Source organism: Helianthus annuus, chromosome 15 (genome assembly GCF_002127325.2).
Source record: "Helianthus annuus cultivar XRQ/B chromosome 15, HanXRQr2.0-SUNRISE, whole genome shotgun sequence".
Taxonomy (NCBI): domain Eukaryota; kingdom Viridiplantae; phylum Streptophyta; class Magnoliopsida; order Asterales; family Asteraceae; genus Helianthus; species Helianthus annuus.
In genome coordinates, this window is record NC_035447.2 from 101,371,721 (window position 1) to 101,383,620 (window position 11,900).

Here is an 11,900-nt window from a genome sequence, read left to right on the forward strand (position 1 = left end):
ATATCTATTCTGGATGATGTTTCCAAGAAAAGTTTAATAGAAACATGTGTTATTCACGATGATGAATAACAAACAAATAATAGGATTAGTTCATATGGAAACTTAGACGGGGGGTAATTATCCAAGTGGAAAACTCTCAATATAATGCTATTGAGAAAAGTAGCGATCACACTAACGAATGTGATTATATAATAGTTCGATAGAAAGGAAAACATTTTAGATGTTCAAAAGTAAAAGTAGTAAAACTAGTGACTTTGTTGTTTAGCAATTAAATAAAGTTTTACTAAATGAAATCAGGGATATGAAATAAATAGAGGCGTTACTTACATAGGGCGTGATGTGAAAACTGTAAAAAGGTCATGTGTGTCATGTGTTAATCGCTTACTCTGGCCAAGTAAGTAGTGGCATATGATACCATGAACTTCTTGTAGTGGACGCATTATGTCCAATGTAGTAAGGACGGGGTGAATGAGACGAACTAAAAAGGTACCCAAATGAATCAAACAGGCAAGATGTTTGATAATAAACGTAAACGCAAGTCGGATGACGGAAGCGTATTACGTTAGAGTAACGAGCTCGAGAGAAGGGACAAGGATCAAAGTAAATAAAAATACAGACTGATTAATAGGAATGCTAAGGCGTAGAGATAAAAGTTTGAATGTCACAAGTAATGAAATTCGCACAGACGAATCAAATGAATTAAATAAAAATAAATAAATAAAACAATAATAAAAATAAATAAATAAATAAAGGACTTGATTGAACAGAAGTGATGGGTTTCGCTAAGGCGACCAAATAAATTAAAATGAAGTCTTAATACATACCGGGACGGTTGCTTTGATAATGATTTCGGTAAAATACCCGATAGATGGGTAGGATTTTGAAAGTATGCGTAAACCAAGAGACGGGAACACGAAATAGAAAGTCAAAATACTCGGATTATGAGTCATGACTAAAAGACGATGAGAATTCGCAAACAGAAATTTTGATAACTACGTTCAACTATTTCAAAGTTGGACGGGTCGAATAAAGAACGAAGTTTGATACTCATAAGTGATGAAATTTCACCCAAAATGAGTCAAATGAGTTAATTAAGAAATAACGCTCGATATAGTAAGGAAAACGCAAACCGGTGAAACCGGAAAGCTAAAAACATTAAGATAAAAGAACCCGGGCAATGGGTCGTAAAGAAATATAAGTATGAACCGAGAAACGGTAAGTGCAGAACAAACCGACTTGTAAATAACGTAAGAATTCATAAAGTCGGAAGATTAGTCCTGAAGTAAACGAATGAAGCCTTAGACTACGGTCAAGGTCAACTGAAATTCGAAAGTGAAAATAAATGATTCCAAAAATAGCAAGGGGTGCCTCGACACCATATATGTACATTGAATAAAGACACGAATAAAAGATGATCTATGGGATCATCATAACCTACGGGATTAAAAGTAGTGATAAGGTTTACGGGACCAAAAAGACCCTTGGGTCAGAAATAGAAAGAAACGAATTGAGATAGTCTATAGAACTACGTGAAAGAACCTACGGGTTATATGGGTAAAGCGTGGAAAACTGGTTACAGTTCTCCATGTAAAATAATAACGGCCAGGAATAAAACTAAGACAGAAATTCCTAGACATGAGAGAAAGAGACGTAAGACAGAGAAAACGTAAACTAAAAAATCTAGTTTTTTTAGTCAAAAGCAATGTTTTAATAAACATAAGTAGTATGAGGGGATTTAGAAAATTTTAAACACACATAAGGCCAGAGATGGCAAAATAGTATACCCGGATGACGGGGTATGAAGTGGTGGCGACTAATTAGTCTAGCTGGTAAAACTATTCAAAATTAGGAAAATGTCATGACAAACATAAACCGCTTGTTAATATAAGACAAGCGCGGGATAAACATGTTATCAGATGGATGAGACTAGGTGGTCAAGTGACAACTCGGTCAATAAAGATAAAGGATATAAGCTGTAAGTAACGGCCCGCGAGGCCTTACACGTAAAAGACGTACGCGTCAATATAAATAAAAACGTTAGATTGAAAGGAACGAAAGAATGTCTTGAAAACGAAACTAAATCCGTTTAGTCTAAATTAAAAGAACTATATAAATAAGGTTTCGGGGACGAAACCTCTTTAAGAGGGGTAGACATGTAACACCCCGAAAACGGGTTTGGTAATCAAACCCCGTTAATACTAAAAGACGGGTAAAGTACCGTTAGTGGTAAAAGTAACCCGGTAAATATTAGGATTTAAATAAATAATCCTAATGTTAACTAAAAAGCGAATAAGAACTTTCAAGAAATAAAATGGACAAAAGGTCCGAGTTAACGGGACTTAAAGCAAACCTAGTCATAAACTTTCCCGAACCCACTAAGATAACTAGGAGTGCCAAACCTTGTTAATAAGTGGGAATATTGTTAAAAAATAATTAGGCTGTGACCTAATTAATAACTAACCAAACATGAGGGACCAAAATAGGGTAACTTGAAAATAATTTTATAAAACTAAATAAAATAACACAACACACACACACAGGAGTGTGTGTGGTGCGTGTTCTGGATCGACCTGGAAGGGCTCCAATGAGCCAAAACCCTAACTCAACCAAATTCAACAAATTGAAGGTCGATTCAAGCCTCAAATCAATGCATGAACGTGAATTAACGATCACCCAAGCTAGGGGATCATACGGTATGTTGAATTTTTGATATTGATGAAGTTGTGAAAATTTATTAACATCACAAGGTGCGAATTCTGTATGAATCATAGAAGCTATGGCTGAATTTGAGATGTATGATTGCTTAGGAACAAGCCCTAAGTGAAGATTTAGAATAAATTGTTATGATTTAGGTTTTTGGTTGAATTACCACACCTAGCTAAGTGGATTTTAATAATATGATGAAGTTAAGGTTAAATTTGTGCTTAGAATCATCATATTGAATAATGAAATCAAGATACTTGAACAAATTGTAAGTTTGAGTAAATGTTCATAAATGACTTGAAAAGGGGTTTTTGTATGATATGAAGAAGTTGATATTAAAATCATGTTATAGATGCTAGAAATCATATTACCTACTAGTTTGTGTGCAAAAACTTGAATTGTTAAGAGTTCGGATGAAAATGTCTAAGTGAGTTCAATGAAGCAAATGTGCATTTGAATATGTCAATAGGCACTTTGACTTCTAAAAAGTCAAAATGACCAAAGATATGATCGAATGATAAATTCGACATAAAACCCGTAAGATGGAATAGTCGTAAATGATTATGACTAATCTAACTGTCATACGAATTGTGATGATGATAGTTTGACTCTAGACAAGCTAGATGAAGGCTTGGGAAAGAAGCGGGTCAAACGGATCGAGCACGCGGAAAAAGAGCATAACCGGATGCAAGGTAAGTACAACTTACACCTTTTCGTAGAATACGTGTTTATTCTATAAGTTATGAATACAATAAAGATAATATTCGAAATATGGTTTCTGACGCGAAAAGACACGGGTCGGAAATAATATAAATGATAGAAATCACGTTTAATGGTAAAAAGGGTGAAACAGTAAATTAGTCATGAAAAGACTAAGATAAAAATGGGTTTTCGAACGACTACTTATAAGTAAGCCTAAACGAATGAAAAAGGGGAAACGGTGATTTAGTCACGAACAAATAGATAAAAGCTGAAATATAAAACGACACCAAGTGACATAAGGCATGTCGGGCTAAACACATAAAAAAGGGGTTTAAGAGACATAGCTAAACAGGTGAGAAATCTGAATTGAGTTATTTAATGAAATGGTAAATAAATACCATTCCAATATAAGCACAAAATGTTTAGTCGTTTGACATAAACGGGTCAAATGGTAATGTAGATAACATTTGACAAATAATGACTAATAAGTGTTGTCGAGTCTTATGCGCACAGGATAAAACGGTTGTGATTTAGCGGTGCTATGAATTAGCATATTATGGACGCAAGGTATTAAAACGGGTCAATATGTTGATCCGAGCCAGGTACGCATAAATAAATTTATAGTTAAAAGTGCAATTTTGGTCAAATAAATAGTGAAAGTCCTTCGTCGTAAAAAAGGGACTAAAACTGACCAAAATGCCCTTGACGGGTAAATTGGACAAATGACCCTTACGAGTCGTTTAGAAACATGTTTTATGATAAAGTAAAGCTTAGTTAAGTGTTGAAGCATAGGCATAAATCCTTTTCGGATCAAATGCCTCAAAATAGCTTCTTGTCGTAAAATAACAACCGAAAGGGGTTAAATTCGGAATAATCAATTGATATTCATTAACCACCATAGCGATAGTTGTGGTGGAAGTTCGTTTGACAAGTAATATGAAAATATAACGCTAGAAATGAATGAGCGGGGTTGGTGCGTAAAAACGCTTAAATACCCTTAACGGGTCAAAATAATCGCATAATTATAGACGGGTTAATGATGCATAATAACCCGTGATTTAAATCTTGTGTCATAAGAAACAATTGAAATGTGATGTTCATAGGAATTTTGGAATAACAAACATGTTGGTTTAATAAATCATGAAACGGGTCAAAAATGTTAAAAAGGAATTTCAAGCCGAGAGCTTGAAATCCGAATTTTGAAAGTAGTTGTATAACAACCCTAAAATAAACCGACACCCTCGAAATATTTTTCCGACACCCTAATATATTTAAAATACCCCAATATGTCTTAAAATACACCCCGTATGCGAAAACCGAGCCCAAAATACGTTAAAACATTAAAAAATAAATAAAAACAAAAATTACTAGGCCGTCGCGGGGCGCGACGCCCCTTGATCTTCTCCGTCGCGGGCCGCCAAGGTCTGGCTACGAGGCACTCTTCAGAAGCTGCCACGTGTTGACACGTGGCGAAGCTATGCCGGTGACACATCGATGCTAGGGCCTACGACCCCTACGTCGCGGGGCGCGACTCCCTACCCTTGATCCCGTCGCGGGGCGCGACGACAAGCCAGAACAACCCTATAAAGCTGGAGCTCGGGCCTTCAGTTTACGTCGCTCAAATCTTCGATCTTTCTCTCAATTTTCATGTAGTATACACTATACTCGGGTATAATATCCACCTAAATAACGAAGTTCTGCTCCGTTGTAAGTATCATATCCCCTGGATACGTATTAGATACTCTGCCCAATTGATCTAGGGTTTCGTAACGGCTGTCGTGGTTCTGCCCGACGTAGTCGTTGGAATACCGTCTCGGGGAGGGTATTACTAATGTTAAAATGAGTTATTATACTAACACGTGTGCATTTGTGTAATTTATAGATTATTCCCAGGAAATCCTTACTGAAAACCTAAGACAGGAATGTGAGTAATCTCCTTTTTGCAAATTGTTTTTACAAAACCTCACACAATTAATTATATATTAAACAGTTATTGAGTATTTGTAAGTATACAATTATCATCGGTATGTTGGGGTTTTGTATACAAAATTTGTTACTGCCTTGCGAGGAGTAACATTTCCACAAGTCGGGTTGACAGTACCGTTGGTGGTAATTGATATGATTTGGAAACAAATGTAATTGCGAGACCGGCCTCAATACTGTACAATGGTTTTTATTTAAACTTGATAAAACTGGGACTCACTCACCAGTATTTCCCACTGACAAAATGTTTTTAAACGCGTTTCAGGTAACAAAATGTGAAAGCCAAATAGAAGCCAGCTGGACAGCACTGAAGGCTTGGAAAAGTGGCAATAAAGTTACCTAAAAGAAATATATGTTTTTATTAAATAAAAATAGGATTTATTTCTATGAAAATGTGTGTACTTAAAACTTGGGTTTTATCCCATGTGTTTAATGTTATGAAACTGTGGTATTTTACTCTGATAAAATATTTCCTAACTACGGTCCTGCTGAAGATTTCCGCTGCCAAAATTGATAAAACAACAGATACCACCGAAACTGGCTGCGGCCGCCCGTTCCCGGGTTATTAGGGGACAGGGGTTGCGACAGAAGGTGGTATCAGAGCTAAGCTACTGATTTAGCCACAGAAGTGTTCTGCTGACACCCAAATTCAATTTGTTAGGAAATAAATTCCGAAAGTACGTGCATAATTGAATTTTCTTGTTATATGTTATTTGACTATTTGTTAGTTTACAGTATGAGCGACCAAGGACCATTTGACGCGTACCGTCAATTGTTTGGTTCGCCTAGAAGCGAAGGTGCCTCTTCTCAGCCTGCCCTCTCAGGGTACTCTGCTGATACTGAAGAAGGAATATTCATGTTTAAGTCTCAGTTTGAAGAGCCATTCCCTCAGAAAAAGAGAGAATGGTTCAGTAGGGGAGCACATGAGCGTAGAAAGCGTATGAAAAAGTTACAAGAACAGAGAGCACTGGCCGCAGCCAAAAGAGAAACCGATGCCTATGCCCAGGACATGCTTAATAGGGGTATAGCCAATATTCACATCTTAGCAGCCACTGCAGCCGACCCTAACCTGGAACAACTGTTAGCACCTCAACCACAACCACCAATTCCTGACTAACCGATGGAGATAGAAAACCCTAAAAAATCAAGTAGAAATGCATGATTTTAATCCGGAGGAAATACCTAGGGTACCCGCACCAAATCCCTTAGACCCAAATTACGACCCTTGGTGGGACGACAATAGGGACTATGTGCAACGTTACCCGATATACGAAGACATGCCCATGCAAAACCTAGGAGCCTACCCAGGGTTAGACCCTCTAGATCCCTATTACGATAATGATGTATTCATTAGGGAGATTCTAGAAAATCTTTACCCATACCAGGCCCCTATACCTCCATACTAGGAACCCGCACCCCAGATTCCGAACCCAGTCCTAGAACCTACACCTCCAATGAGTGCAGAAAATGTACAAGAACTTAGGACATTTGGTGAGGAAATTTTAGAGAACAGTGAAAGGATGAGACAGGTGGGAGAGCGACTCGTCTGGAAGTACGACGAGCGCAATATGGATTTCTGGATGAATCCATATCCGTAGAAGTGATGGTGGAAAAGGTTATAATAATAATAATATAATATAATATAATAATAACATATGTGTGTATGTGTATGAAAAAAAACTACGGATGCCTACTACTAGTAGTGTAACTTTAAATTTCAGTCGGTATTGTAATTTTAATTTCAGTACTGGTTTGTAATAGATGCATATTATATAAATAGAGTAAAGTCGCAATGATCGACGCTTTTGACCAAAATGCGTGTCATGTGATTGGCTATATTAAATATTATTTTGTTATATTAATGTGTGGTAAATGTTTAAAATTCAGATGGACAACGAATTGAGCCAGGAAAACCTGAACAATGAAAACCAGAGTGATAACCACCCGAATAACCATAATCTGAATAATGAGAATCCGAACAACAATAACAATGGAAACTAAGCGGATAATAGTGCCATCCAACACATAATGGCACAAGGAATCATAGATGCAATGCCATTTATTATTCAAACTGTTAAGGAAGCGGATAATAAAAGTAAGCATAGCAGTAAGCGACCAGCTGAACCAGAACACAACGTAACCAATGGACCCGTACTTCAAGTGCCCATTCCCAAAAGAAGAAGAACCATGCCTTATGGTTGTTCTTATAAAGAATTCTGGTCCTGCAAACCAATAGAATTCTCGGGCAATGAAGGACCCATTGCAACTCTACGCTAGATAGAAAAGACTGAGGCTGTTTAAAAAAACAAGTGTGCTGAAGAAGACAAGATAATGTTTTCTTCTAATCTGTTTAATAACTCAGCCTTAGAATGGTGGAACACTATCCTCCAGTCAAGAGGAAGTGATAGGGTATACAACATGCAATGGGAGGAATTTAAGAATATGGTAGAAAGGAAATTCTGTCCTCCCAATGAAAAGGAACATATAGTAAATAAATTTCTGAACCTTAGAATGACCGGGGTAGATAGTAAGGGTTATACTACCACATTCTTTGAATATGCTAGAATAGTACCAACCCTTGCATCACCTGAATCGGTATTAATCTCCCGATACATCTGGGGATTAATTGGAGAAATTAGGCATGTAGTCAAGGCAGCTAGACCTCAAACCATAGAAGAAGCTGTAGAACTAGCAAATACCTTGACAGATGACTTAATCCGTACTAGAGAAGAAGACAGAGGAGAAACCTAGCCCAAAGGCTTACCCAAGAATTCCGTTCTAGGAATTCCAACCGTAGGAACGTAGGTTCTACCTTTGCACCATACTGCAAAGCCTGCAAGAAGAAGCATTCGGGAAAATGCTCCACTCACTGTAATTTCTGCAAGATGCCATGACACAAGGAAGAAGATTGCAGGAGAAAATCCAGTAATGGACTGTGCTTCAACTGTGGAGAAAAAGGTCACATCAAGCCAAATTGTCCAAAATTGGCTCCAGCTGCGAACAATAAGAACACTAAAAATGCTAGAGCATTTGTTCTGACTGCAGATGAAGCCAAAATGATTCCAGACGTGATAGCCGGTACGTTTGTAGTTAATGATGTTTTTGCTAAAGTATTATTTGACTCTGGTGCAAACCAAAGTTTTATTAATACTTCGTTTTGCAAACTTCTCAATCAACCATTAACTAAACTCTCACAAGAATATCTAGTAGAGACAGCAAATGGAGAAACGGTTAGGATTTCTGAAATCTTGCAGGGAGCAAGAATAGAGTTTTTAAATCAAAAGTTTATTGCAAACCTTTACCCAATGAATCTGGCAGGATTTGATATTGTATTAGGAATGGATTGGTTAATAGCCAATAAAGCCAGTATTTTATGTGATCAAAAGTCAATCCAAGTAAATTCACCAAGGGGTGAAAAGATCACAATTAAAGGAGATAAACCATCTAGATTCACAAAATTCATCTCTGTGATGAAAACTGCAAGCTATATAAGAAAAGGATCATTAGTGTATTTGATTTCTATAATCACTAACACTAAAGGAAAAGAACTAAAAGACATTCCAGTAGTGTCTCAATTTTCAGATGTGTTTCCAGAAGAATTACCAGGATTACCGCCAGACAGGGAAGTTGAATTCAGAATCCACCTATTACCAGGAACAGCACCGATTGCCAAAGCACCTTACCGTTTGGCACCCGCCGAAATGCAGGAACTGAAGAAACAGTTAGACAATTTATTGGAGAAGGGATTCATATAGCCAAGTTCATCGCCATAGGGAGCATCGATTTTATTCGTCAAAAAGAAAGACGGATCAATGCGTATGTGCATTGACTACCGTGAATTGAACAAGGTCACAATTAAGAACCGGTACCCATTACCGAGAATCGATGATCTGTTCGATCAATTGCAAGGAGCTTGATTTTTCTCAAAAATCAATTTAAGGTAAGGATATCATCAATTAAAGGTACAGGAAGAGGACATTCCTAAAACCGCATTTAGAAAAAGGTACGGCCATTATGAATTTACTGTCATGCCATTTGGTTTAACCAATGCCCCAGCCGCATTTATGGACATGATGAACCGAATATGTTAGCCATATTTGGATAAATTCATAATTGTCTTCATAGATGATATTCTCATTTAGGGGTTGTTTGGTAGCCTCTTAATGACCATTCAGATGTTACCTCTTAATGGTTTAAAACTTCTGAATGAATAAGAGGTAACCTCAAGTCTGAATGGTTAAGAGGTAACTTCTGAATGGTAAATCATCACATGTCACATTCTTCTACCTTCTCATTAGTAAAGTTCTTAATGGTTTCATTAAGAGGTAGCCTCTTAATGACCATTCAGAGGCTACCAAACAGCCCCTTACTCTAAAAGTAAAGAGGAACATGTAAAGCATTTGCACGCACTTCTAAGTTTACTAAGAAAGGAAAAGTGATGTGCGTTAGGTGTAATATATTTTAGATGTATATTTTAAGCCTTTTTTACACTTTTAGCCAAGTTTTAAATTTATAAAACACGATATTCACTAACACTAAACACACATATGGGCAAGTGCACCCATCGTGGACGTAGTATAAGTGTTGGTAAGATACCGAGGTCGTCCAAGGACACAAGAGCTTTTAGTACCGGTTTATCCTCAACGTCTAATCAAATAAAAAATGTTAGAAAAGATTTTTAAACTAAGAAAATAAAAACTAACTAAATGCTGAAAAATAAAAATAAAAATAAAAATAAAAACAGATAGACAAGATGAATCACTTGGATCTGACTCGTGTACTAGTATAACCTTTGATTATTTTCGCACTTTTGCACTTGTTTAAGAGATTATCTTAGTTATTGTAGTAGGCCCCTCTTTTGGAGGCGATGTTACCCTCAACCCAGTAGTTTGAGTCAGCAAGGATACAATCCTAAAGGGTCGGATTATTGAAAAATAATGAATTAAGTTATTAATGCAAATTATGGTAGGCCCCTCTTTTGGAGGTGACATTACCCTCGACTAAGTAGTCTGAGTCAGCAGGGATACAGTCCTAAATAGCCGGGTTATAGTATTAGTAGTAGTTAACTTATGAGGGGGTCAAAGAGTTTGGATCCCCGCCATCCAATACCTATGGGTATTGAAGGAGATCCTACTAAATTTGACCCAGGTCCCTTGCAGGACCTCTAAACGCTGAACAAGGGCAAGACCCTTACCAAACCGTTCCCTTAACCCTCGACCAGGTAGCCAACATACCTCCATATAGACCGTGGAGATATGAATGGTGAAAATCTTTTATTTTATATAGACAGTAAAATAATGCCAAGACACCACGGACAAACGATAAGGAAAGATCACCTTCAACATAAGCAACTAGTTATTAAAGTCATTAATACAAAACCAAATAAAAAGTGCAAAAGATTAAAAATATAAAGTATTATACTAAACACTTGTCTTCACCAAGTGATGTAAGAGACTTAGGCAAACATGGCCTTGATTGTCAAGAACTCTTACGATCAATCTTGGATCCCGAGACGACTCACACACTCTATGATGGACAATGGATGATGGTGGTGGATGATGGTGTTATGGTGGTGGTGGGTGGTGGATGAAGTGTGAGAGAGGTGGTGTGCCAAAGGATGAGTTGCAATGAAACCAAGCACTCCTATTTATAGGCTGAACAGAAGGCTGGGCACGGTCCCGTGCCTGTCTGACATTCTCTCTCTTCATTAATTGTAATTGGCAATTACAATTAATGCGCCTGCAGTACTTTCTCCACGCCCCCGTGTTCACCGGGCACGGCCCCGTGGTGGGCAATAGAAGCTCCTACTGGTTTGTCTTTTCTGCTGCTTCTTGGGCACGGCCCCATGCTGGCTGAGCACGGGGCGTGTTCAGTCTTCTGCCTTCTCTATTTTGCTTGGGAGGATGCTGTCGAGGGGTCGGGCAATCCACTTATGTTCCTTTTCTTGTATTTATGTTAGATTTAGCTGTCTTTTTGCTTCTTTTGTTAATTTGAGCTCATTTAATCCTGAAAATACAAAAGGAAGACAAAAACACTCTTTTTCCAACATTAGTACTTAAAAAGGGTTAGTTTTATGCCTCATTTGATGTAATTTATATGTTGCATTTTACACACATCAAATACCCCCACACTTGAATCTTTGCTTGTCCTCAAGCAAAACTCTTTAATATGTGGCTTTCACTCCCAAATGGAATGGGTAGAAGAGAAGGTTTTGGCTTGTCATAGAGTGTCGGGAATCCAAGATCTTTATTGGGTTTTATTTTTATTTATTTACAATCCTATTCGTTATGATTTATTTAGAACGTTTCATAAGAGGAATTACTTATTTGGGCATAGCATGCCTTTTTAAATTTCCATTTATATACAAGTTCACATACCTCACGGGGGAAATCACTCACACTCGGCCGAAGGTGTATTTTTTTAGTGAATCACTCGAGAGCGGCATGGAACTTATTCCTACCATAGGCTTGCCAAGCAATCAATCCTCCTCCTTTTTAACTTTTTACCTTTGT